Source organism: Microtus pennsylvanicus, chromosome 19 (assembly GCF_037038515.1).
Source record: "Microtus pennsylvanicus isolate mMicPen1 chromosome 19, mMicPen1.hap1, whole genome shotgun sequence".
NCBI lineage: Eukaryota > Metazoa > Chordata > Mammalia > Rodentia > Cricetidae > Microtus > Microtus pennsylvanicus.
In genome coordinates, this window is record NC_134597.1 from 443709 (window position 1) to 468200 (window position 24492).

Consider the following 24492-nt stretch of genomic DNA (forward strand, 5'->3'; position numbering starts at 1 on the left):
GGACGTCTCTCTGGGTGGCGTCTAAGTCACCCATTCAAGTCATAGTCTCTGTGGATCATGCCTCTGCTATTCGAGTCTTCCCTCTGCTTTTCCTCAGCCTCGTCAGAGGGCTCTCTGTCTTCATTTCGGCTTCTAAGACTCTCACCTATCCAAGTGGGAAGGGGACACTGGGCTGAGGTAGACATATGGCCAAGGCACAAAGGTGAGAGAGCAGAGGGTGACAGAGAACAGCAGGGGGCTTGGAGGAGACAGACTATGGTGCACCGTGGAAACTTGGGAGTGTGTAGAGAGGATGCGGGTCTGCTCTGGCATCTGGCTCAGCTACAGATCATCATTCCACACCACCTCTGATGCTCCACATGCCTGCTTCACATATGTTCCAGAGCCTATCTAGGCAATGACATGCGTTTACAGAGGCAGGAGTTACAAATGTCTTGGTCTGTTCAGTAGCATTTATACAATGCAAGAGAAAAAAGAAAAAGACAGGCCCCTGGATTTTGCTAATTTACAGACCACAAATTTCACCTGAGGAAGAGCAGATTACCTCAGTAAGCTATTTCCTCCCTCCCCCTTTCCCCCCCACCTTGCTCTCCTCCCCTTCCTGCCATTTTCATTGGCTGTGTTTGCTTCTGTCTTCCTTCCTGGCCTCAACTCATAAGGTCTTGCCCAGGGTCTCTCTTAGCACTCAGTTTCAATTCTAAAACTTTCTAAAGCCAATAAAGCTCTTTAGTCATAAAGCCTGGCTACCAAGGAAAGAATGCTAATTGGAGACTTTCTTTTCTCAAGGCCCCAGGGAGTTTGGATATGGATATTTTCCTTTCTTCTGGTATGTCATTAACATAGCATAGACTCAGAAGGGGCAGAACACAAACCAGCCCCAAATATGAGAAATGAATCCAAGAAATGCCAGCTCCTATGCCAAGAAGAAACTTCTGCCCAACAAATACTAAAGATAATGGCCCAACTGGAGGCCATGGAACACAGTTCTATTCCATCAGAAAAGGCAAGGATGTGGGGAAGAACACAGGGAAGAAAAAACCAAAAACAAAAGGAAATATATATATATATATATATATATATATATATATATATATATATATATATATATATATATATATACCAGGTATCCAGACAAGTTTAATAGTTTAGATCAGGCACCCAACTTAGACCATTCTTGCATTACCACTTGGGTTCAAAGTAAGATCTTAAGATCCCACAGTCACATAGTGTGAACGATCTTTTTAAATACAACTCAGAATCATCTAAGGACAGAGCTTCAGGTGAGAAATTGCCTAGACAAAATCACCTGTGGGTATGTCTGGTGGGGAGGGTGTGTTGATTGTTAATTGATGTAGGAAGACATATGTTTGGTTGTTTGTTTTTAAGGTAGGGCGTGGTGGTAAGAACACGTAATCCCAGCACTCAGGAGGTGGAGATAGGACAGTGATGCCCACGGGATCCCTGGGACTCACTAGCTAATCAGCCTTGCCCCCTTGCTTGTGTCAAAACTCAAGGTGGATAGTTCCTAAGGTATGATACCCAATGCTGATCTCTAGCTTATACACACACATGTCTTACTCTATGAATACAAATAAAGAATCAGAAAAACCCTTAGCTTTGAAATTCTTGAAACAGACAAATCTTGAATTCCAGTCTGCTCTACAGTGATAGTGTCATTAGCATGCAGCTCGCCCAGTTCATTGATCTTTCCACTACACCAAAGTCTTTCTCTGAAAATTGTAGCCTAACCAGACCAATTCCATGGTCCCATTGTAGTCGCTAGCCCTGGGGAAACAAGTCAATTGGAGATTTGAGTTAATAACAAATGAAGGATTTTTCCAGCATGCCCCCTCATTCCTCCTTCTCTCTCAGATCTCTCCTGCAGGTTACTGGAGTCAGCTAGCAAACTAGGCGGGAACATGGATGAAAGGACAGACAGAAGGCACAGTGATGCTGTCTGGCTGGAGGCTGTTTTTCACCTTCAAAGTACATTGACCATAAATTACAGATGTCCTTCCACGGCTCACATTCCTGTGTAATGTCTACCTTTGAGGCCCTTGGTTGGGGAGAATATGTTAGTTTAAAATAAAATGTAACCTGAGCAAAATACATTTTCCTCAGTGCTGAGGATGGAGCACTCAAGACATGACTTTTTTTTTTTTTTGTTGTTGGCATTAAAGATCAGTGTTCCACCCCTGCACTGAAGAGAGCAAAAAGTCTCCTCAGACAAAGGCTGAAAATGGCTACTTTTGTTTGGCTATAACACATCGGCTCTCAACCCGTGGGTCCCAACCCCTTTGGAAGTCAAAGGACCCTTTCACAGGGATCACCTACGACCATCGGAAAACACAGGTGTTTACATCATGATTCACAACTGTGGAAAAATTACATTTAGGAAGTATCAATGAAAATAATGTTATGGTTGGGGCTCACCACACCACGACATTAGGAAGGGTGAGGACCACTATTGGAGCAAAATGCCTGACACATCCCTTTAAAGAAGGAAGGATTTATCTGGCTCACGATTTCAGAAAATCCAGTCCTTCGTAGCACGAAGAACATGTGAAGCAATGCGGTTCAGATCACGTGGGCCAAGAAACAGAGAAAGGGGAACGGCACTGTTGGGCTGGCTTTCTCCTTTTTGTCCCTTTAGTACACCCAAGCTCTCATTCCACAGAATGAAGATGCTCATATTTATAGACATCTCCACCGCACTCCCACTATCACCCTAGCATTGGCTAAGTCTCTAGAAAGACCTTCATAGACATACCCAGGGGTGAGCCTCAATCTCCTGGGAGGAGATTTCAAATCTAACCAAGTTGACAGTGAAGATGGACCAGCACAGGGACACTACCCTCCTCCAGGCAGTGCATGGTCATCCCATCCCTGTGCCAATGGTCACCCCATCCCCGCACCATTAGGCAATATAACTCAGTGTGCACATCTAGAGACTGCTGTGTAGATATAGGGCAACACAGGACACCAACAACAACACTCTGCAGGTACACCACATTGTAAACTGCACAAATGTTTCGATACCACCATAGTGGCCAATCAGTGCAGAAGTCATGAGTGGTAGTACAACAGGAGGGTGATGTGGGGACTGGGATCAGGATGCCCATATAAAAGGAAGAGGAAAGCAGCCAAGTGACAGTACGAGCAAAAAGGCAAGCTATTCAAATGGTCTGGGAGGCTCCCAATCTGCGGGCGGCTGGGGCCATTGAGTCTTTAGCCTTTCTCCAGATCTGGCCACTCAATACTTTTCTCCCTCAATAAAGCATCTCTTCCGGTACTCCCCAGGTGTCTTCATCCAATTCCTTGTTCTTAGAAGAAAAGAAATCTGGAATTTCCATCTGCTGCCAAAGCTCTCCAACTAGGTAACTTTTTAAAACTCTTAGTGACCAACATCACGCTTTCTACTGGTACTCTATCTCTGTGTACACTCTTAGTGTAATGTCTCCTGGACTCATTTATGCTGTCACAGGTAAGATTTAGTCCTTTGTGTGTGTGTGTGTGTGTGTGTGTGTGTGTGTGTGTGAGAGAGAGAGAGAGAGAGAGAGAGAGAGAGAGAGAGAGAGAGAGAGAGAGAGAGATGTGTGAGTGAGTGCAGGTGCATGTGTGCCACAGCCAAGGTATGGAGATTAGGAGGCAACCTGAGTGTCAGTCTTTGCCTTCCACCTTCCCTGAGGCGTGGTCTCCTGTGGCTCACAGAAGCATGCATCAGGCTCTCTGGGCCATAGCTTCTGGGGACAATCCTGTCTCTGCCTCCCATTTTGCCATAGGAACACTAGGATGGCAGACACATGGGACCACACTGTCTTTACATGAGTTCTAGGGATTCAAACTCAAGCTCAGATGCTTGTGTGGCAAGAGCTTTACCCACTGAGCCCTCTTCCCAACTCCAAGAGTTCATCCTTTTCACAGCTATGCAGTGTCCTGTTGGGTGTGTGCAACACATTCCCCTTACCTAGCCACTAACTCATTCCATTTCTCCGTGGCTTTTGTGAACAGCACTGGGACAGGCGGGAGAGTATGGATCTCTCTCCACCATTCTGAAACATTTCCTTTACATATGTGCCCAATGGTGAAACTGCTAGGTGGCATGGTTGTGTGTATTGGGAACCTCCATGCTAATCTCCACAACTGTACTAATCTGCATTCTTACCTACAGTTTATGAGTGTACCTCTTTCCACACCCTTGCCCATTTGAGGTATGTTTTGTCCTGGTGATATTAGCCATTCAAACTGGAATGGCAGGGTACATTTTGTGGGTTTGATTTGCATTTCCTTAATGGTTAATATGTTAATCATTGTTTTACATACCTGATGGTCATTTGCAGGTCTTCCTTTAAGAAATATCTACCCAGACCGTTAGACAACTTTAATCGTTATTTGCTTTGATTCAATTTGACTTGATAATTAAATTGTTACAATTCTATTTCACTTTGTTTAGTGACTTAATAATTTGCCCCTGATCCAAACCACTTTAAATGGGAGAAAGAAGCCGCATAGACCAGTTGAGTGTGATCTGTTTGCACTCACCCTGAAGGAACACATAGCCAGCTTAACCTAAGTAGTGTTGGCAAAAGTTGGACCCAGGGGCCTAGACAGGGCTCACAAGTGAGTGTGAACACACCCATCTTTAATCCCAATGCCTGGGAGGCAGAGACAGACAAATCTCTGTGAGTTCAAGGCATTGTAGCACACACCTTTAATCCCAGCACTTGGAATGCAGAGGCAAGTGGATCTCTGTGAATTCAAGGACAGCCTGGTCTACAAACTTATTCCAGGACAAAGATATACAAAGAACCTGTATCAAAAAGTAAAAATAAACAAAATAGATGTTAAAATAAAGCCACACAAAGATGGAAAATATACAGATGATCTTGATACTGTATTTTATTATGCTCTCTTTGAATTGTTTGAATGCTGAGGAAAGAGCAACAGCTGCTAAAAGATATTTGTTTATAATTGCTGAACTAATCCAAGGTAGGTATTTTGAAAATACCTTGATGTTAAAATTTGGATCTAAGGTTACGATGCTTTGATATATTACAAATATTGATTAAGGTATTATGATTGTGTAGTTCATTTAAAAATATAATATATAATTAGGAAATATAGGTTGTTAATGGATAATCATCAATAATAGTCAAGCTTGTAGTCATGTTAGTTAGATTATCTAGATGTGCATAGATATAGTTCAGATAGTCATTCTTTGTATGTTTCAAAGACTACAGAATATGGCATTTTAAATGTTTTAATAACTTAGGGCTTTTCATGACAATGAGACACATCTGCTCCTGGCAGCACCAATCTACTTCAAGAGGAAGATGGGCATTGAAGAGGCTCCTTATGGAGTTGGTTAGTCATTTGGGCAAGAAACTGCTCTTGCCTGGACTGTTGCATAAACTGGACAGAGAGAACCCACAGACAAAGGACTGCTGAACTTGCCTAAAGGTGAGATGATCTTTCGGGGTTCCTGATTCATGAAGAGTCTGCAAGACATTCTGCAGGACACAGCAGAGAGTGACTGAACTGCCTTTGAAATTTCCTGCTTCATGAAAATGTCTGCTGGATACTATGGGCATGTAGGCTGAAGATGGATGCCCCAATGGTACAGAGAAACTTTGGATGACTGTCCAGGCAGCTAGATTTTTCTGTGATTTCTAGAGTTTTTTTAATTGCTTACTTCTCATTTACTTAGATAATATTATATCCTTCTGGAGTCTTTGATGGAGTTGAAGAATAGATAGATAGTTATTATAGTAGTTTTCCTTTGTTATGATAAAAGATAAAGTAGATGTAAATATTGTAACTGTAATTCTTGCTTGATAACTGTTTTGTTATATGTAATTTTGCTAGGTTAAAGTTAAAGCCTTCCTTTTTTTCTGTTTAAACAGAGAAAGGGGAAATGATGGAGGAAGGTGATTGGTTAATAAAGAAACTGCTTGGCCCTCATAGGTGAGAACATGGGTGGGTAGAGTAAACAGAATAGAATACTGGGAGGAATTCCATGCTTTCCTCTCCCGGGTAGACGCGATGAAACAAGCCACGAGGTCAGACATGCTGAATCTTTCCCAGTAAGACAGGTGCTACACAGATTGCTAAAAATGGGTTAGGCAAAATATGAGAATTAGCCCGTAAGAGGCTAGAGCTAGTGGGCCAAGCAGTGTTTAAATGAATACAGTTTGTGTGTTGTTATTTTGGGGCATAAGCTAGCCAGGCGGCTGGGAGCTGGGGGGGGGGGGTCAGGCCCGCAGCTTCCTCAACAGACAGAGAGAAGGGGAAAGATGGGGCAGTGAACAGGTACATATGTAGAAACGAGAGGACAGCTCTGTAATATTGTCCATTCCCTCGTTACAGTTTTTCATGGGTTCTAGAGATCAAAGCCAGGTCACCAAGCTCACACAGCAAGTGTCTTTGCCCTCTGAACCATCTCGTGAGTCCCTCCTCCTTCTATTCCATTTTTATCCTACACTGTATCAGTTCTTTTCCTTGTTGTTCTAACAAAATGCCCAACTGAAAATGTGAGAGTAGCAATACTTAATAACACAGGTGGGAAGTTTCTTCCATTGCAAGCTGGTGGAAGAGTGACTTGTGCGTTCTTTTAAATGAAACTTGTGATAGATAACACAGCTTCTTTCCAAAGTACATAGTGTGGATAGGTTATGGTTTGGTAGTTAATAGTACTTATACCTGAAGGGGACCTGGGTTGGGTACCCAGAACCCATATTGTATAGCTCAGAGTCTGGACTCCATGAGCAACTGCAGTCACACGCACAAACACCCCCATATGTACATACACATTAATTAAAATTTGTAAAAATAAATCTCAAACCAATCCAGTCTTTAACCATATTATCGAGAAATAAGCCAACAAGAAAATTAGATGAGATTAAAGACTTCAGTTTTCCCTGTTCTTTACCAGACAAAGCAGATGTCTAATGATCGATTAATATTTAATTATATTAGAATCCTTAAATACTATAATTAACAATTAAAAATCTAAGAACATGACATTTTTGGTACACTTATAGTATAAAAAGAAGTATTATAAAAAAATTAACACAGTAATTTTATTTTTTATTAAAAAATATATATATATATAATTTCCAAATAAATTTTGAAACTCTATAGTCAAAAATAATAATTTTTCTTCAAACTTGGGATTCAAAATATTCTTAATCAGAGTTCTTCTATGTCTGATGTTTTTGTGATTATTATTTATTAAGTTTTAAAATTCTACAGTAAAAATAATAGTTGTCAGAGAGCAAGAAAAGGAGAGTTCTGATTTATGGACATGTACCCTGAAATGAGTTTGATCACGGATGCTATTATATTTAGAACAAAATACAAATGTACAATGCTAAGTTTCACCAAAAAAAGACTCTTATTAATTTTTTGTAAATACAAAAACAACAACAACAAAAACAGCTTTCATCTCAAAGGAGAGTTAGTTTATTCTGGTGTCAAATATGAGTGATTATGGTGAGTGACCAAAGTCAACAACTATAGCCTAGGAACTCAACCTAGGTCCCACTGTGGGAACCATGTCATGGTCATAAAGTTTGTTTATTTGTTTGTTTGTTGGTTGGTTGGTTGGTTGATTGGTTAGTTTCTCATGACAGGGTTTCTCTGTTTAACAGCTCTAGCTTTTGTGAAACTTGCTGTGTAGCTCAGACTGTTCTCAGACTCACAGTGATCCACCTGCCTCTGCCTCCCAAGTGCTGGGATTAAAAGTGTGTGCCACCACTGTCTGGATGTAAGATTTTAACAGTAACAGAAAAAGGAGGAAAAAGCCACAAATCAAAGTACTTTAAAAATGTCTTGGCTGGGGGCAGCAGGAGCATGGATCTGTGGTGGAAGGGTACTGGCTGCTCTTCCAAAGGAACTGGATTTGGTTTCCAACATCTACATGATGCTTCACAACGATCCAACTTCAGTTCCAGGGTATCCAACGACCTCTTCTGACCACCACCACCCTTTGTGGGTCAGAAGGTTTGCATATGGTACTGATAGAGTCATGCAGGTACACATAAGATAAAGTAAATACATCTAAAATAATACATAGGTGGGGATGGTTGCAGCAAAGCAAGAAACATTCCAGCTCTGCATAACACCCAGAAGCTTCAATCAGTCAGCTTTGTAAAGTCGTTAACACAGAGACAGATTTTCTCTATATGGGGAATGCACCTATTCACAAATACAAACCAATCTGCAGAAGTTTAAGGCATATCTGAAATTTCTTTCAAAGAAGCACACATGTACACCTTCCCTGAACAACTGAAAGAACACTAAACAGGTCTAAAAACTGAACTATATAACTCTATTAAGATGTCAAAAAAATGTTGAAAAAGCTAGAGTTTTTGTAATGAACCCTCATCTATCTCTAGAGAGTAACAGATTAAGCATTAATTTATCTTAAAAACAAAGGTGTTGAAGTCTGCAGAGTAGTCGTAGACACCTTGCTTCCAGTAAAGACACATGTGGTGATTTCCTCGTATCCGCTCAAGCATCTGTCTCATCATGTTTGGCATGCTTTCCTCACATAGCTGTGATGTGGTGGATATTGCAATTGACTCTAAGGAAAAGACTAAAACATCCTAAACCTCACATGACTGTGTTGTAAGAGTTTGTTCCCGGCTGCTCAGCCCCGAAATAATTATAAAGAACCCATATTATTTGCAATGCTGTTCGGCCAATAGCTTAAGCTTATTTCTAGCTAATTTATATCTCAAATTAACCTATCTCCATTAGTCTGTGTATCGCCATGAGATTGTAGTAAAGTTCAGCATCTGTCTCTGGCAGGGCTACATGGCTTCTCACTGACTCCACCATCTTTTTCTCAGCATGAGTTTAGTTTTAACTGCCTAGTTCTACTCTGCCCCATCCACAGACCAAGGCAGTTTCTTTTGAAAGACTGTGGGCCACCTCAGCAAAACTGCTCCCCCCTCCTCTGGGAACCAGGAACCTGATAATCACCCACAGGTGCACTAGAGCTTTGGGTACTTCCCCTGGAATTCTCCATCCCCTTTGTATTTTGGCTTCAATATATCCAGGCCCTGGAACTGGAGTAAAACAACTTGGAGATGACCTGCAGGTGTTTCTCCTTGTTCAACCAACCCAGCAATCACCATAGCAATGACCCATAATAGTTAGCTCACCATTAAAATGAGCTAGTCACAATAGTTGACAAATGACTTCTTCACTCTCCCTTTTGAGTCTGCACTCCCCCGTTTGATTCTGCATTTCCCCTTTTGATTCTGCAGTCCTGGTTTTGGTTCTGCGGTTTTAAAAAGAAGCCTGTAATAGCTTTTCGAGGTCCCTCTCCTCCTGAGACTGGGGGACCTCTGTTGCAGCAGATATAAAAATTCCTCTTGCTTTTGCATCAACTGTGGTGTGAGAGTGGCCTCTTGGGGCATCTCCCTTGGTGTTTGGACTTTAGGGTCCAAAACTTTATTCACTAATGGTATTCACAGCATACAGAGGGAATCCCCCATCATGACTGACTCTGAGTTATAGATACTATCACAAGTCCTGTGACAACCAGTGCTCTACTGTTGAGTGACCAGTTCATTCATCCCTGTGCTGCTGGTAGGAAAGAATCAGACATTAACTTCCAGAGTCAGACACCAAAACAAAAATTACCGAAACCAACCGAGTGGTGGTGGTGCATGCCTTTAATCCCAGCACTCAGGAGACAGAGGCAGGCAGATCTCTGTACATTCAAGGCCAGCCTGTCTACAAGAGCTAGTTCCAGGATAGCTAGCAATGTTACACAGAGAAACTCTGCCTCAAAAAAAAAACAACAAACAAATAGAAAGAAAAAAAAATACCAAAACCAAGATAAAGACAGGTACCCAGGACTGGAGCTGGAGTTCCTAAATCTGTCTGAGGATATTCAGAATGGTATCACCAAAGAGATGGGGGTTGGTCTAAATCTTGAGAATAGTGAGCAAGCCAGGCAGGAAGACTTGACAAGTGACATAGTCTGCTTTCTATTTCTGTGGTAACCACCATGACCAAAAGCAAGTTAAGAAGGAGAAAGTTTGTTTGGCTTACATGTCCTGATCACAGTCCAGTTATGAGGAAAGTCAGGGAACTCAAAGAGGAGCAGAGACAGGGACCATGAATGAATGCTGCTTGCTGGTTTGTGCCCAATGGCTTGCCGCGAGTTTGCTTTCTTTTAGAACTCAGGACCACCTGCCCAGGGTAGCAACACCGACCCACATCAATTATCAATCAAGAAAATACCCCCCAATTTTTACTTTGTCTTTTGCTTATCTATTATGGCTTCCAATTTTGTGTTTTTATAGGGTATGTGTATCTACATGTGTATGTGTTTCTCAGTGTTTTTTGTTTTCTCATTTGTCTGTTTGCTTTGTTATTTGTTTGTTTATTGGCCTACTTGTTTTTTAAAAACAGAAAGAAGGTCTGGAGTTGGGTGGGTGGGGATGTAGGGTGGGGCTGGGAGGAGATGAGGACAATCTGAGGCAATCCCATGGCTGAGGTCCTCTTCTTCCCAGGTGACTCTAGTTTGTGTTGACAAAAACTAGTCAGCAGTGGGTTTTTTTTTCATTTTTAGGAATTTATTTTTAATATTTTTAATATTCTCTTAAAATTTCAGGAATGTATATATGTCAATTATATATACTCTCAATCCTCTCATCTAACTCCCCCCACATGCTTTCTAACATACCTTTCCCACGATTGAATCGAATTAGTGCTACCCAGGAACAGATGCATGCCCGTGAGGCATGGTCAACCTACCAGTAACCACAGTCCTAAACAGCTCAACATTCATCAACTGTCAGCTGGCAAATAATGCACATAGATTTATGAAGTATAGCATTATATTTTGATATATGTGGCAAAATAATTGAATTGGGCCAATTCATGCATCTTGTACCTGCTCTCCCACAACACCTTTTCTTTTCATACAAATTTTGGCATCCTCCTTTTTCTCTGGGCTCCAGCAATATTTACTTCACAGCTAGAAGGCTCTCAAATCTATTTTCTGCAAAGAGCTTCATTGTTCATTGTTTTATATAACATTTATTTAAGTTTCATTTATGATGATCTCACCACAGGAGAAACTATGTGTCAAATGGTATAGGACATTTTTCAGGGGGTTATTATTGTGGTTTTCTCCTTAAGGAGAAATTAAAATAAAAATTATATAACCGTGTGTGTTAGATATTGAGTGTATTTCAGTTTGAACTGCAATAAATCAGTGGACCCGGCTAGGTACATATTTTTATTTTTATTGTAAGCGGAGGACCCTGTAATCCTATTTTGTTCTTTCTCCAAGCACAATTATTAATGGCTCTCATTTCCACGCTCAGAAAGCTCTTGTTTTGAAAAACAAATTATGTGGTCATTCTATTCATTTAACTTTGTCCCTTTATAAAAGCAAAAAGTTTAGAATAATTGGGCCGTATGTCTCAGAGGATGTAAGTCACTGGGAAGTGATTCATCAGCCCTGATGTCACAACCTTGGGGAAAATAAACCAATGCAAATCTGGTTCTAATGTGTTGAACAAAAGCAGAAAGGACTGTGTTATGAAGGAAGCAGTGTGAGACCAAATGGGACTGCTGCATTGGATAGCTATATCCATACTTCCTCAGTCTCTTTAGATGACCTTATCCATCCCCAGGGAATGGACCTGCTTTCTGTAGTTTCAACTAGGTCATGGAAGCTTGTCTTCTTTTAGTTTTGGCAACACCAACAGCTGGGACAGGCTTTCTTTTGGTAGACTTTGCAAAGACTCATGGGAAATTAAGTACAGTATTAGCAAACTATATGAGTTTGTCCAGAAACCAGACTTCGGTAGACATCCTTAAGGATACTCCTCAACATTTTCCCCCATAATATCTAAGAACTTTTCCATTTATATGAACGAGAAACATTCCAAGATTTTCTAAATTTGTTTTTTGTTTTGGCTTAATGTTGACATTACGTGACCTTGATACTTTACTCAGACTTATCCTGATTTCTTAATTTCAGTACTGTTTTGATGAGAGTGAAGAGAGAATTGGGAAGGCAATCACACACACACACACACACACACACACACACACACACACACACACATGGAATTTGGGTCTGCAATGCTATAAAAGGGCCTTAGGCTTCTGTATTCTTATTCAACACTAAGAGATCTAAATCTGCCCCGTATGTGGATCCCATGCCTCTGAGCTCTCACACTTACTAGTGTTAAAGTATTTAGGGAAAGATTAGGTGGAAAAGGAAATATTTTTCATTTACTAACAGTAGTCTTTTTAATACTGTGGAAATATTCTGGTGCATGCATGCAGAATGGGCAATGTGCTGGCTAGTTTTACCAATTTTACTAAACTAGACACCTGGGAAGACAAAGCCTCTGTTGAGGACTCAATTCCATCAACTTCCCCTTTGGGCAAGTCTGTGGGGCATTTTCTTGATTGATGATTGCTGTGGAGGGCCCAGTTTTGTTTACTGTGGGTGGTGCTACCTCTGGTGTCTTAGTTTGGGTTTTTATTGCTGTGAAGAGACACCAAGTCCATGGCAACTCTTGTAAGTGCAAACATTTAATGGGGAAACTCACAATTTCAGAGGATCAGCCCAGTATCATGGTGAAGAGCCCTAGATCTCGACGTGTTGGACCCTAAAGCCACTTACATAAGAAAGGGCACCCTACGGGACCACTCTTACACCACAGTTGATGAAAAAACAAGGGGAATTTAATTTGAATGGCACGTCAGGGTCCTCAGCCTCAGGAGGAGAAGGATCCCAAAAAGCTATTACAGGCTTCTTTTAAAGAGAAAAACCACAGAATCAAAACGGGGAGTGCAGAATCAAAAGGGGAAATGCAGAATCAAAACGGGGAGTGCAGAAGTCATTTGTCAACTATTGTGACTAGCTCATTTAATGGTCAGCTTTCTATGATGGGTCATTGCTATGGCGATTGCTGGGTTGGTTGAGCAAGGAGAAACACATGCAGGTCATCTGCAGGTCATTTTACCCCAGTTCCAGGACCTGGGTCTATTGAAGAAAAACTACAAAGGGGATGGAAAATTTCAGGGGAAAGTACCCAAAGCACCAGTGCACCTGTGGGTGATTATCAGGTTCCTGGTTCCCAGAGGAGGAGCGGCGGTAATGCTGAGCCCCAGGGTCTTTCAGACTCAATGGCAACAGGAAGTCAACTGACTGTTACACTGAGAGAATTTTGAGAAAAAGAAACTTCAAAGCCCACTCCACAGTGACACACTTCCTCTAACAGGGCCAAACCTCCTAATAGTGCCACTCCCTTTGGGAGCCATTTTCTTTTAAACCATCACACCTGGGCAGGTAGTTCTAAGTTGTATCAAAATGAGAATTGATAAATCCAAGGGGAATAAGCCAGTACACAGCATTCCTGCTTCAGTTCATGCCTATTGAGTTCATGCCCTGACTTCTCTCAATAAGAAGCGGTGATCCGATGTGTAAGCCGAACAGACCTCTTCCCCAAATTGGTTTTGGTATTGGTATTTAATCAAAGAAATAGAAAGGAAACTATGACAGACAATAATATTGTTGGGGGATATTTTCTTGAACTCATGAATCTTCTACCCTTTCTCAAAATATTCCATCTAATCAAACAGAAGAAGGCCTATATTATGCAGGAACCCTAACACCAAACATCCCAGGTCATTGGTGACTCTCCCCATGTGAGAATTTTTTTACACTGCACAGTTTGATAGAAAACCTAGCATGACCACTCTGCTTCCCTCTCCCACCCATGTGGGTACAAAGGATTACTAAAACCCTTTCTCCCTGGCAATCCCTGTTGATTCCATTAAGAATCTATGGAGCTTCGATTGTGTTTGTTTGCTCACCAGGACTCATTGCTAGCTCAGAGTAAATACTACTCTCTTGGAAGGGGAGAAAAATTTTCACTGGGCAGTAGTGGCTCATGGATTTAATCCCTTTCCTCCCCCCCCTCCCCTTCCCACAACCCCAACCACTTACCCCCACCTCCATGCTCCCAACTTTTGCCCGGCAATCTTGTCTGCTCCCAATTTTCAAGATGATCCATATATGTTTTCCTTTGGGTTCACCTTGCCATTTGGCTTCTCTAAGCATATAGGTTTGTGAACTATAGGCCTAATGTCCTTTGTTTATTGCTAGAATCTACTAATGAGTGAGTACATACCATATTCATCTTTTTGGGTCTGGGTTACCTCACTCAGGATAGTGTTTTCTATTTCCATCCATTTGCATGCAAAATTCTAAATGTCATTGTTTTTTACCGCTGAGTAGTACTCTAATGTGTATATATTCCACACTTTCTTTATCCATTCTTCCATTGAGGGGCTTGTAGTTTGTTTCCAGGATCTGGCAATTACAAATAATGCTTCTATGAACATAGTTGAAAAAATGCTTTTGTAGTATGATTGGGCATCTCTTGGGTATATTCCCAAGAGTGGTATTGCTGGATCCTGAGGTAGATTGATTCCCAATAATATAGTATTTTAGAGATACATTCCAAAGTCAAATTATGCATCTCAAATGTCATTTGAAATGTACATAAAAAGAATCTTTTGAGACTAATGTATTCTATCATGTATGTCTACCATTGCACAACAAGAGAGCCATTTCAAATGATTTTATGTTGAATTGTTCAAAGCAGTTCTTTAAAACCTATACCTAGATACATCATTAGCTACCTGAGTACTGAATGGAGAGATGTTTAAGTGGTTTTAAACAAAATCTATTGTTACCTCTGGTTTTAGTTGCATTTCTAGAAAATGGAATTTGGCTCAATTTGTATCTCTGGGTGATAAATGTTTTATAAAGAGCAATTAGTACTTTTAATTTTAAATGTTTAAAAAAATAGTAATAAAAGTTTGCCCACACCTTCAATCCCTGCAGCCTGGAGACAAAGACAGGATGATCCCTGTGAGTTTGAAGGTCAACCTTATCTGCATAATGAGTTGAGGTCAGCCAGGGCTGTATAGTGAGATCCTGTCTCAAATAATGAAAAAAAGAAAAATGCCTGGCAATCTTGTCTACTTCCCATACCCAGGAGGGTAGCTATATGTTTTTCTTTGGGTTCACCTTCTTATCTAGCTTCTTTAGGATAACAAATTATAGACTCACGGGCCTTTATTTATGGCCAGAACCCAATTATGAGTGAGTATATCCCTTGTTCATCTTTTTGGGTCTGGGTTACCTCACTCAGGATACTATTTTCTATTTCCATCCATTTGCATGCGAAATTTGAGAAGTCATTGTTTTTTACCGCTGAGTAGTACTCTAATGTGTATATATTCCACACTTTCTTCATCCATTCTTCCATTGAAGGACATCTAGGTTGTTTCCAGGTTCTGGCTATTACAAATAATGCTGCTATGAACATAGTTGAACAAATGCCCTTGTCATATGATCGGGCATCTCTTGGGTATATTCCCAAGAGTGGTATTATTGGGTCCAGGGGTAGGTTGATCCCGAATTTCCTGAGAAATCGAAACACTGCTTTCCAAAGTGGTTGCACAAGTTTGCATTCCTACCAGCAATGGATGAGGGAACCCCTTCCTCCACAACCTCTCCAGCAGAGGCTATCATTGGTGTTTTTGATTTTAGCCAATCTGACAGGTGTAAGATGATATCTCAAAGTTGTTTTGATTTGCATTTCCCTGATCGCTAAGGAGGTTGAGCATGACCTTAAGTGTCTTTGGCCATTTGAACTTCTTCTGTTGAGAATTCTCTGTTCAGATCAGTGCCCCATTTTTTAATTGGGTTAATTAGCATTTTACAGTCTAGTTTCTTGAGTTCTTTATATATTTTGGAGATCAGACCTTTGTCGGTTGTGGGGTTGGTGATGATCTTCTCCCAGTCAGTGGGTTGCCTTTTTGTCCTAGTGACAGTGTCCTTTGCTTTACAGAAGCTTCTCAGTTTCTGTAGGTCCCATTTATTCAATGTTGCCCTTAATGTCTGTGCTGCTGGGGTTAAGAAGGGTAGGATGGGGAGAACTTGGGGCAACGGGATGATTGGGATAAAGGAAGGTTGGATAGGGAAGCAGGGAAGCACATATCCTAATTAAGGGAGCCATCTTCGGGTTGGCAAGAGACTTGGACCTAGAGGGGCTTCCAGGTGCCCATGGCGAGGTCCCCAGTTAGTTCCTGGGGCAGCTGAGGATAGGGAACCTGAAATGATTCTATCCTATAGCCATACTGATGAATATTTTGCATATCACCATAGAACCTTCATCTGGCGATGGATGGAGATAGAGACAGAGACCCACACTGGAGCACTGGACTGAGCTCCCAAAGTCCCAATGAGGAACAGAAGGAGGGAGAACATGAGCAAAGAAGTCAGGACCACGAGGGGTGCACCCACCCACGGAGACAGTGGGGCTGATCTATTGGAGCTCACCAAGGCCAGCTGGACTGTGACTGAAAAAGCATGGGATAAAACCGGACTCTCTGAATATGGCGAACAATGAGGGCTGCTGAGAAGCCAAGGGCAATGGCACTGGGTTTTGATCCTACTTCATGTCCTGGCTGTGTGGGAGCCTAGCCAGTTTTGATGTTCTCCTTCCTAGACCAGGATGGAGGGGGGAGGACTTTGGACTTTCCACAGGGTAGGGAACCCTGACTGCTCTTCAGACTGGAGAGGGAGGGGGAGAGGAGTGGGGGGAGGGGTGAGGAGTGGAGAATGGGGGGGTTCAGTGGGAGCCTGGGAGGAGGCAGAAATTGTTTTTTCTCAAGAATAAAAAAATTAAAAAAAATTGAAAAAAATAATAAAAAAAAGAAAAAAAGAAAAATGAATACAAATAATGTAAGGAGACATTTTGTGTAACCAACTGAAACAAGCAAACATTTGCATAGTCCCGAGGAAGGCTGATGTAAGGCCGTTAGCATGGCAACATGAGAAAGTCAAGCCACAAGAGGACATGGAGATATGTGTTGATATTTTGTTTGTAATCTAAGAAATAAAGCTTGCCTGGAGGTTAGAGTGCAGGGTTACTGCAAGTTAGCCATAGAGGGCAGACAGTAATGGCACACACCTTTAATCCCAGCACTCACAAGACAAGCAGACAGATCTCTGGGAGTTCAAGGTTAATCCGGCCTACTTGAAACAGTGGATTAAGCAGTCAGTGGATTAACCTTTAATCCTAGTGTTTGGGATTCACACACCCTTACTGCCAGCATTAGGGAGGTGGAGTCAAGAAGGGATTAAAGTTTAAGGCGGGGCAGAGAAAGCTATATAAGCAGGACCTCAAGTGCTATTTGAACGTACCATATGAGATTTGGTGGAGACCCAGCTCAGTCTAGAAAGTCCGAGGATCACCCACCCTGGTCTGAGCTTGGAGAGAGGTAAGTACTCACTTGGGGCTTACTGGTCTGTTTCTCTGATCTTTAGCGTTAACCCCTGCTTCTGACACTCGGGGCTGATTATAAAGAACAGTTAGAATTCGTGCTACAGACATGGGCAGCCACAATCACGAAGGGACAAAACTTGGTGTGGGAAAATAAGGAAAACTTATGCCTTAGTGCTTTCAAAGCACAAAACTTAGAAACATATATACAGATAGCAATTTGCTAAAAAACGGCAACATGATCTCTCCCCTGGCAAAAGAGGGGCAGAAGGCCTCACACTCTGCAAGTAAATGACCAGAGTGGAAAATGTACTGTGCTCTGTCAAGTATAGTGAATTCTAGATCAGAATCAGGATCAGGACACACAAAAAAAGAGATAGGATTTAGGACACTAAAAAATCATTCAAAGGGATGAGCCGTGGAGCCATAGTGCAGCATACACAACCCTCACACGCGTCCTGTGAGCAAAACAAAGCAGACCTGAAAGAAAAGCGACACTATTAATTTTGTATATATGAAGTTCTGGAATAGCACAGTGGCTCTATGGACAATCTGAGGTCCTCCTGTTTTCACACCAACTATTTTTATCCACTGAGCAGTCTCTCCTCCTCCTCAGTAATCTTTAAGGAACGAATGTGGATCGAAGGAGGAGAGATGGGGGACTACAGCCTCTAAAGATGCCTCTGTAGCAACTAACCCTTCTGCAAACACCTCCCCGGAAATTCAAAAGCTCCACATACTTGAGTCATAAAATGTGGGCATTTGGGGCCAGGTGGGGGTGGGTGAAGCTATGGGCGTGGCTAGGCACGGAGGGCGTGGCCTGGGCCTGGGGTATTCTGGGTGGCCAATGCCGGAAGTTGGCAAATCGGGTGCTGGCAGAGCCAGGGGCACTTGGCCCACAGCCTGCACACGCCAAAGTGTGGCCTGTACCATTGGCTCCCACAATTCGAAAGTCGAACTCTCTTGTCCCTGCATCTCAACAGGTCAAGGCAGGTGACACAGACACCCCAGACATAACTATAGAACCAGAGAGCCTGGAAAGTGAGCACCTTCTACTGACCGCCATTAATTGCATTCAAGGACATCAGTGAAAATAGTAACCTTCTTCGGATTTGAGAGAAGGAGAGAGGCAACCAAGAAGCTCACCCGGAGAAAGAGGTGTTTGCTGAAAAGATGCCCCTGTTTGAAGAGCCCTACAAGACTACAAACAGGGATGAGTTGTCGCGTCAGATACAGAACATACTAGGAGACTACGAAGTTATGAAGGAGTTATGGAGATCTATGTCTTGTACTCAGTGTCCAAATGGTTCTGAAGACAGCCAGGGGAAGCCGAAATATCCTTCATTTCATGACAGGGAGAGCCTTGAATCCAACTCCTGTTGCGCGCACATCTACCACAAGCTTTTCTGTACTTCTTCTGCCCGTGGATCACCTTTTGTTGGTAACATTAGCCACAGTTCAAAGATGGCACCACCAAGGATGGAGCCAGTGCCAAGTCTCCATGCCAAAAACTATGGTCCACCCTACAAACAGCATCTGACTCGAGATCGCCTCAGTCAGGAGGGGCACTCTTCAAACCACAAAAAGTGTGACCGCAGAGCTGATGGTGACTCAGCTCCAGGTAAAAAACTCTCACCCTTAATCTCCCCTGTGTCCCATTTGCCCCCTGTACAATCCAGACTGCCAAGAACCAGCAAGGTTTACAGCAACAAGTCTTCCAAGGAACTGAAGGTGAAGGTTCAAGATAAGGAGACTCCTCTCGACAGGTCTTCCAAGGACCTGAAGGTGAAGGTTCAAGATAACGAGCCTCCTCTTGCCAGTTCAGTGGTAATTACGAGACTGGGAGTGGCCTCTTCTCAAACGTTTCCACTCCCTCCCCTCCCCTCAGAAAGTGTTGCAACGCAGCAGAAGCCCATGACACGTATCTGGCCCACGGACGGTCAGAATCAGGCTCCCAGTGAGTCCTTGGGCCTGAAGCCGCCACTGAAAGACAATGGTCAGCAGAGCTTCGAAAAACCGGATGTAAAAGTGCCAGCCAAAGCCAAACTCACCAGACTGAAGATATCTTCACAGTCGGAGTCGGTGGAGCAGTTGTTCTCCAATGAAGTCCGCTGCATTGAGGAGATTCTGAAGGAAATGACCCATTCGTGGCTCCCTCCGCTGACAGCCAAGCATAAACCCAGTACGGCCAAGACCAAGCATACACCGAGTACGGCCAAGTCAACCAGATCTCCTTTCCCTACAAAGGAGCCTCTGCCCAATAGTTCTGCAACCCAAAGGCAAAATCAATACGATCCGCCTTCCAAAATTTATCCCAATTCCCAGCAAAGAACATCCACACTCAGGGAGGACCTGCAGCTCAGTGACAGTGAAGAGAGCGACACAGAACAAACTGCAGAGAAGCTTCCTTCCCTATCTGCACCTCCAAGCGCTCCCCAGAATCTCCCCAAGCCGGATCCCAATTCACAGCAAGGAACATCCATACTCTGGGAGGACCTGCAGGTCAGTGATAGTGAAGAGAGCGACACAGAACAAGCTGCAGAGAAGCTTCCTTCCCTATCTGCACCTCCAAGCGCTCCCCAGAATCTCCCCAAGCCGGATCCCAATTCACAGCAAGGAACATCCATACTCTGGGAGGACCTGCAGGTCAGTGATACTGAAGAGAGCGACACAGAACAAGCTGCAGAGAAGCTTCCTTCCCTATCTGCACCTCCAAGCGCTCCCCAGAATCTCCCCAAGCCGGATCCCAATTCACAGCAAGGAACATCCATACTCTGGGAGGACCTGCAGGTCAGTGATACTGAAGAGAGCGACACAGAACAAGCCGCAGAGAAGCTTCCTTCCCTGTCTGCACCTCCAAGCGCTCCCCAGAATCTCCCCAAGCCGGATCCCAATTCACAGCAAGGAACATCCATACTCTGGGAGGACCTGCAGGTCAGTGATAGTGAAGAGAGCGACACAGAAAAAGCCGCAGAGAAGCTTCCTTCCCTATCTGCACCTCCAAGCGCTCCCCAGAATCTCCCCAAGCCGGATCCCAATTCACAGCAAGGAACATCCATACTCTGGGAGGACCTGCAGGTCAGTGATACTGAAGAGAGCGACACAGAACAAGCCGCAGAGAAGCTTCCTTCCCTGTCTGCACCTCCAAGCGCTCCCCAGAATCTCCCCAAGCCGGATCCCAATTCACAGCAAGGAACATCCATACTCTGGGAGGACCTGCAGGTCAGTGATACTGAAGAGAGCGACACAGAACAAGCTGCAGAGAAGCTTCCTTCGCTATCTGCACCTCCAAGCGCTCCCCAGAATCTCCCCAAGCCGGATCCCAATTCACAGCAAGGAACATCCATACTCTGGAAGGACCTGCAGGTCAGTGATACTGAAGAGAGCGACACAGAACAAGCTGCAGAGAAGCTTCCTTCCCTATCTGCACCTCCAAGTGCTCCCCAGATTCTCCCCAAGCCTGTGGTGTCAGCACATTCCAGTAGTGCAAAGTCGGAAAATAAGGGTGAAAACCGCAACACTGACCAGCTACACCCTGAGTCCAAAGGCTCTCCCCCCAAGAGTTCCAGCAAAGCCGTCCAAGATCCCACTGAAGGGCCCCAACCTGAGGAGAGGAGCTGCCAGAAATCCCCTGCCCAACAGGAGTCCCCACCTCAGCAAACTATTGAAACCAAACAACCCAGAAAACCTGCCAAGGGCTCTGGCCAGGCAGAGCCCCAGGCCTGTTTGCAGGTGGACAGTCAACCAGGACCCCTTCCTTCTGAATCAAAAAAACAGACTTCCAAAGACAAACCCGAGATGAAGGCGAAAGGCAGGGAGTCTAAGCCTGAAGCTTGCATGCCCAACCATCAGGCAGCCGAGCCCGCCCCTAAGGAGAAAAGGAAGCACAAGGGTTCCCCAGCTCCCTCAAAGGTGCCCTCAGGCCCTCAGCCTCCAAAGGACAAAGCTCTAAACAGTGGTAGGGGCTGCAGTGGCGGCAGCAGTGGCAGGTCTAGCGACTGCCAACAAACTGCAAGTGTCCGGGAAGATGGTCAAAAGAGAGACACCCAATTGCTCTCACCGCTCAGGGACTCTCCACTACCACCGAGTTTGGTAGTGAAGACAAACCTAGATCATCTCACTCGGATTCCCCAGCCCCTGGGGAAGGGTGGCAGCCCTAGGAAAGCAGAAGACAGGCAGCCACCAGCAGATAAGAAGCAAGACTCTGAAAAGAGAGACTGCAATGGCTCCAGCAGACTGAGCCAGAAGAGAAAGGGCAGCGACTCAGAAAAAGACCGTGCCAGCAAGAAAATCAGAAGGGAGAAAGATGTCCAGTCACATTGTACTTCTTCTTCCTCTTCCCATACTGAATCTTCCAAAACAAAGACTTCCAAAATGCCTTCTCTGCCACCTGTGTCAGCCTCTTCCTCCTCCCAGAAGTCAACCAAAACTGCAGGCGAGAAGCCAAAGCCGGATGTAGACACCTGTGGTCAGGACCCTCCCAAAAGTGCAGGCAGTGCCAATGCCAATGACAAGGACTCTTCTGTTCCCAAGCCCAGAAAAGTGCCTAAAGTGCAGGCCAAAGGCTCGGAATACAAAGGGTTTTCTAGAGAAGCCACAAACGCGCTCCTAGTGCCTTCTTTGCCAAAGGGTAACTGTAAACCAGGGAAGCCACAAGTGGAACCTTACATGCAGAAAGCTGACTTTTACATGAAGGAAGCTCAAAGGTTGAAGTGTAAAGCAGCGGCAAAGACGGACAAGATCAAAAAGGCCTTCAAGTATTTGGAAGCTGTCCTGTCTTTAATTGAGTGTGGCATGGCCATGGAGTCAGAAAGCTCAGTAGAGGCAGCGTACGCTGTCTACTCAGAAACTGCAGACCTCATTAAGTTCACGATGTCATTAAAATCCTTCTCGGATGCCACTGTGCCAGCACAAGAACAGATATTTGACGTTTTATGTCTACGTTGCCAGTCACTGGTGAACATGGCAATGTTTCGCTGTAAAAAGGACATAGTAATGAAGTATTCTCACTCTCTTAGTGACCACTTCAACAATTCTTCTCTATGCACAGGTATTCCGGCCTCCCTCTCCCCAGTGCCTTCTCCTGCCAGATCTGTCAGGTCCCAGTCAAGTGCTGGTGGGATGACGGCCACCGTCCGTGTCCCAGTCACCATCCAGAACAAGACCTTTGCCTATTTCACCATCACAAACCACCTCCTTAAAGCCTTGGAACTCTGGGAACAGTCAGAGGCTCTTACAAATGAGAATAAAAAATTCTTTGCTCAGCTCAGCATAAAGGTGCATATCTTGACCCTCAACAGCAGCCTGGTGGACCTGGTGATCTACACAAGGCAAGGTCTGCAGCGGCTGAAACAAACACTCAAAACTCCCTAAAACAGGCTGGGATTACTTGACACTTGAGCCGTCTGATCTAGTGTAGGCCACTGTCTGATGGCGACGGCACACTCAGGAAGGGAAGCACCACGATGGGCAGAATTTCTGCCCACTTAAACTCACAAGAGCTGTGTGGCTATCCGTTGGATCCTGGTTAGCAGAGCGGACGGTGGGAGATGACCTGCCTTTCCTACGGAAGGATGGAAGTGCAATGGAGCCTAGCTGGTCTAGTGACCTTTCTGGTTGTTTTCTGTTTGTTTGAACAATAGGATACAGGTTGCCAACAAAAGGTCAAGAAGCAGTTTCTAGTATCACAGCAGATACCTGTCATCTCAGTAGCCACACGAGTTTACTTCCAGAAGGAACTTTTGTTTTTCTGAATAATAATTTTTGGTGAAGGATTTTATGGATATATAGATATATATGTATTTTAAAGAAAACATTGTTTAATAAATTCTAATGACTTGTAATGAAATAAATAAATAAATAAATAAATAAATAAATAAATAAATGAATAAAAACATTGACACATTTGCTGTGGGACAATGGTCTTTTATCCTGTCACTTGTATTATTTTTAATAAAATGCTGATTGGCCACTAGCCAGGCAGAAAGTATAAGAGGGGTGACCAGGCAGGAAGTAGAGGCAGGGCAATGAGAACAGGAGAATTCTGGGAAGAGGAAAGAGGCAGTCTGCAGTCATCATCCAGACACAGAGAAAGTAAGATGTGACTGCCTCACCAAAAAGGTACCAAGCCACGTGGCTAACACAGACAAGAATAATGGCCTAATAAAAGCTATAAGAATCAATAAGAAGCCTGAGCTAATAGGCTAACCAGTTTATAATTGATGTAGGCCTCTGTGTATTTATTTGGGACTAAACAGATGTGGGACCTGGTGGGACAGAAACCTCAGTCAAGTCAACAGACATTTCAAGCTAGTAATTTTCACTGTAACTTTTATTCCTGCTGACGAGTTTTCATAATGCCAAAAGGTGCTGTGCATGCTAACACAGAAAAGGAGAAAAGTAGTCATCAGTCTTGCCCAATTCTGAACACTACGAGCTGCTCTGGCGCCATAGTGGCATGGTTATTGTGGAACAACCAACCATTTCTGATTGAATTTAAGTCCTGCTCAACAAGATGAAATCCATATCTGGCACCAGTGTCACACCAAGAACCTGTGTTTAGTCAGGTCATAGACAAAGAATAAGAGATCATGAGATACTTAGCTCTAAGTGGGACGTCTCATACCACAATTCCTCCTCCCAAGGCTCTGGAATCATTTTTAAAGAGGGGGTAGATGGATAAAAAGAAATAGTGTCTTCCTGATACAGCAAGGTAGTTGCAAGTATAAGCCATAGTAATTTTAGCAGCACAAGACCTGTGAAAGAGTTCTGTAATTGGCTACCGAGTACCAGGAGTCATCCCTGAAAACACTATATACACACAACACTGAGTGGACCCAGCAGACTGTGTTTATATGTTTGGATATATAATATGCATTAATGTGTAACAAGAATAATTTAAAAACAGGAGGTCATGAATTTAAGAAGGAGTAATGAAGGGACACTCAGGAGGGATTGAAGGAAAGGAAGATTTTATGATTATGTTTTAATTTAAGAAATAAGAATTAAAAGTGAAAAGAGTGTTGCCCCTAGTAGGTTGACCCCTAGTAAGTTGACTACACTTCAGTGGAAGGTCTCACATGCATGCATATATGAGAAGCACAAATTGGACCTGGTAGGTAAAGTACAAAGAAGATACAAAGTTGCA

General features: G+C 43.4%; 1 pseudogene; it reads left to right on the plus strand.

Annotated features, from left to right (window-relative positions):
- The first annotated feature begins 12943 nt into the window (after window positions 1-12943).
- Window positions 12944-22718, plus strand: LOC142838488 (AF4/FMR2 family member 1 pseudogene; annotated as a pseudogene).
- The last annotated feature ends 1774 nt before the right edge of the window (window positions 22719-24492 follow it).